Below are 4,454 nucleotides of genomic sequence, written 5' to 3'. Positions count from 1 at the left end.
AAAAAAAAAAAGACCCAGCTGGTAGAGTTTTCTAAATAGTAAGTCAACAACAAAACATTTGTCTTTTCCAGCAGCCAATGTGCTGGAGCTCCGCCTTCATTGCTAGGAGACAGGCTGAGCTAAACATTAACTTACTGCCAAAATTGGCTGCTTTTTTTTTTGTTTGTTTTTGTTTTTTAAACACTTGGACTGTTTATATCAGTTGGTGAGCATAGAGCACAGATTATTTTACTCATCCAGATTTCAGAGGAAAACACATTCAGTGGATTCAATAGAAAACTGAGCGGGCAGATCAATGGGCTACCGAGTGGACAATAAGAATGTGGAGGAGTTGGCACTAATGGTAAGAAATCCACAAGGTTCAGGTAGAGGCGAGATTAAGTAGTTGATGGTGTCAACTACATGACACCATCGAGACGGGAAAAGGGATTTACATTATAGCTGGTTGAGTGCTGAAGCCTTTTTATCTCTTTTTAGAAGCAACACTGTTTTTTTTTCTTATTATTTAACTTAATGCATTACAGATCCAACTTAGGTTTCAAAGAGTCTTTGATCACAGTGGGATCCTTCAACCAGGCTCACCAGATAAAGGGTAGCACCCCTCACTCCCGTCCATATAAACATACTCACACAAGTCATCAATGACTATCCCATACGTTATTGTAATCCCATATGTTGCTCAGCTCAGGAGGGAATGCAATTGTGCTTGGGAACAGCTTAAAGGGTAATTAAGCGTGGCGTGCGGGGTGTCCCCAGACGACCCTCAAGCCTCCGGTGCTGGTTTAGGGGGCTTGGGCCTGGAGACGACAGATCACAGCTTTAAAGATGCTTCTGATCTGTTTATCTCCCACACATCCCACTGACATCTGACAGCATCTGAGTCAGGATGCTGACCTGCATCAAGTGCACACGAAGAGGAGAAAACCTCCTGAGCTCTCGATTATTTATTCATGCGTCTGTCTTCTGTAGGAGCAGCTTGAGCTCAGTGCCGATGTGGCGAAGGTGTGAAACTGTTTGCTCTTAACATAACTCTGCCAGAGAGGACGGCGTGCTCTGTGACATCAGCACTGGACTCAGATGAAAGCAGGAAGAGCCGCGCTCGCTAAATTTGTCCTTGTGAGGGATTAGCCTTCAGACAGGAGGCCTCGGTTACACCCCCTCAGCATCGACGTGGAAATGGATCCACATGGAGATGAGTGCGTCCATAATCCAATGGCATGCTGTGCCTCAAGTTTTCCTGACCTACATGCATGCACAAGTCTAAAATCTGCACTCAATTTTATCTGACTGAAGCTTTCTTTGCCTTTGCAGCTGATTACTGACCGTCGGTCGGTACCTGTCCTCCTACACGACAAGAGATTTGCTGAAAAATGCCAGTCGTTCTTTGTGCCAACACTAGACTTAGGTTAAACAAACCTCTTCAAAGGTAAACTCTCAGTTTTAATGTGAAACTTGTGATGAGGAAGAGGTGTAAATGCCTGTTGATGAAAGAAAAACAACAAGCTGGCTTTTTTTTAACTTAGCTTTCGATGATCAAAAAATTGGTCAATATATCAGCTACAACCACATTCCCAGCACGCATCAGTCTTAGCGCTATGCTTAGGATGAAAATGGCAGGTGTCATTGTCATCAGAAGTTAGGTCTTCAGTCCATGAAGCCATAATGAAAAGCTGCTAAATTGACAACCCAGTCAGAATCGTGCACACGGTATAAAGTTCAAGCGGGATTCACTCAAACCTTCTTAAAAGGGTTTAAGAATCAAACTCCACTTATTTATTTTTGAGCTAGCAGAAAAATTACCAAGCTGCCAAATAAACAAAAGTAAACTGATTAATAAGCTTTAGGTTAAGGAGATGCCCACTGCCACAGACTCCCATAAATGTGAGCTATCTATAAGATGTTTTGACACAAAATACGCCTTTAGTTAACAGCTAAGAGGGCTAAATTATTAAAAATCCAATAACTAATTTTGTTTTTGTTACTCAAAGGAAAATCTCAAGGTACACACAGAGCACACAGCCATACAGCTGCAGGTGCTACTGGCGAGCACAACGACACTGTTCCACTGACGAGGTCAACATTACACGTTTAAAAACACCAACAATGTTTTTAACAGAGGCAATAATAAATGTAATTTTTAGACTAATATGTTTCAATTGTTAGCTTTAACTAGAATTACAGCAAGAAAATGACCAATTCTTGACATGTTTTTGTGAACCAGAGCAGCTTCACTCTGCCAGATACAATTTCTGCACCTCAGGACTGTAAGTCTCATTGGGAGATTTTCCAACTTGTACCGCCTTTCCCCAGGACTGAACTTGCTTTCACTCAGTTCCATTCAATCAACTGCATCTGGGATTTTATTGTTTGGGTTATACATGTCACATCACCCTCTCATTCTCTTCCATCACCACAACAGACTGGAGGAACATCATTACTGCCAATGAGGACACCAGATCTTATGCACGAGTATTAAAATGTAAAAATAATTTGTATAGCAACAGTTTCCTGAAGGTGGTTTGGTTTTCTGGAGGTTGTTTTGAGTTTTACATGCAGTTAAATTACAATTTTAAAATGTATATGATAACTATTTTAGGCATCTAATCTTCTTTACTCAAATATTCTTAAACATTACTTTCATAAGACTTTCATAGTTTTTTAGTAACATAAATTAAAAGCTTACATGCAAATAAGTACCATGAACCCATTGCCTATTCTGCTGATATTTTTTTTGTGAAACATATCTTCAAGTTACTTTTTTTTATGGATTTTCTTTGTAGAGTATAACATATTTAAAAGGAAATGCAGCTTTGGTTGCATTGTTATCTTCCAGCATAAAGGGTTTGAGTCCTGATCTTAGATCTCTCTGTATGAAGTTTGTATGTTCTCCGTGTCTTGTCTGGGTTCTCTCTGGGTTCTCTCTGGGTTCTCTGGCTTTCTTCAAGAATACAAAAACATGACTGTTAGCTCAATTGGTGTCTCTAAATTTTAAAGTGTGTGTTGCATGGTGGTGTTTCTCTGTGTTACCCTATTATGAACTGGCGACTTGGAAAGAATTTACTTATTTAATTTCAGTCTTTTATTCTGCACTGGTCCAGTAAAAACAGAAAAAGAAAAAAAAATATTGGTGCAGAGTAGATTTTGATTAAATAGACATCAAAACAACATAAACCACTGCAATTAAGACATAACCACACCGAATAAAAAACACTAGATAGGTGACGACAGTCGCTTATGTTTGCCCAAAACTTGTGAAAAGTCTGATGTTTTAGTGAGCAGCAAAGACAGAAATCTGATCAGACATCCCAGGACTTCAGAGTGACAAAGCAGCGAAACGGAGATTAGCCCGAGGCCTGCTACATGACCACTGACCCACTGACCACTCTTAAACAAACCCTGAAGTTATTTTTTTATTTCTTTTGCCCTCTGAAAAACCTCCACACAATGTCGATGAGGATCTCTGTTTGCTTGTGGAGAAAACAATGCAAAGCCAAAAAAACAATCAGAAAAATCTCAGCAGTTCAGCTCTCTCTAAGTGATCGCACACACAGGACATTTGGAAACTCTTTGGAAACTTCTCCACAGCTGCGTTAGGTATCAAATGCAGCTGCAGATATAGTTGAAAACAGAAATCAAGCTACAGTTTTCTTGCTTTAGGCCAGTTAGAATAAACACATGTATTTCTAGTTGATAAATACCAGAATGCCTGCCAGAATTTTTAAGATTAATATCAGACATTTAGATGTACTAAGATGAACATTCCTTGAAGCAATTTAGGAAACCTCGATGGTGAAGTAATAGTTTTATTGGTTTTGGCAGGTTAATCAACAACATGTTTGCCTGAACCGAGGTAGAACTGAAACATATTTTATTTGGTGTTTCTTTTTCCAGTTAAATGTGAATTTTCCTTTTCCACTGTTAGCTTTTATTGTGTCGTTGACTTTACAGCAATCCATCAAACTGAGCATGCATGTAGCGACAGTGGAAAGGAAAAACTCACCTTTAACAGGAAGAAAATTTTCCGGTTAATCATCTATTGCGCAGCAGTGCTCAGTCTATCCACTTACCTGTATAAATACACATGCAGCGCTCTTCCCCACTGCTCCCTCTGAACACCGGCCACCAGGCAGCCGCTCCGGGAGGAGAAAAGCTGCCATACTCCAAGCATCAAGCCAGTCATTTTAAGGATGTTTATTGGTCCCCCGAAAAACAACAAAGACCTGGACATTCTCACCAATCAATAAAATCCCCACGGGCCGAATTTGAAAACTGCTGCTAACACTTAGCTTCGGTCAACAACTCAGGTGGAAGTGAGAGGGTTGCGCATCGCAAGTGATAACCTGGCCAGAACATATAAAAAAATATAATTTAATGAAGCTTCAAGGCAGATAAATATTCCATGAGGAATTCTAAAAATCGAGGTACTCGAATCACTCGAGGAATCGTTTGAGCCC

At 40.0% G+C, this 4,454-nt stretch overlaps 1 long non-coding RNA gene across 1 annotated transcript; it reads left to right on the top strand.

The window, feature by feature from the left end:
• The first annotated feature begins 211 nt into the window (after positions 1 to 211).
• On the top strand, positions 212 to 2,063 carry LOC129360150 (uncharacterized). The gene is made up of 4 exons (XR_008605985.1): positions 212 to 343; positions 970 to 1,196; positions 1,312 to 1,426; positions 1,989 to 2,063. It is a non-coding gene; the product is annotated as an uncharacterized LOC129360150 (long non-coding RNA).
• The last annotated feature ends 2,391 nt before the right edge of the window (positions 2,064 to 4,454 follow it).

This window comes from Poeciliopsis prolifica, unplaced genomic scaffold (genome assembly GCF_027474105.1).
Source record: "Poeciliopsis prolifica strain line A6 unplaced genomic scaffold, Auburn_PproV2 SCAFFOLD005, whole genome shotgun sequence".
Classification (NCBI taxonomy): Eukaryota; Metazoa; Chordata; class Actinopteri; order Cyprinodontiformes; family Poeciliidae; genus Poeciliopsis; species Poeciliopsis prolifica.
Note: the sequence above shows the minus strand (reverse complement) of the source record. Positions and strands in the feature narration are given on the sequence as shown.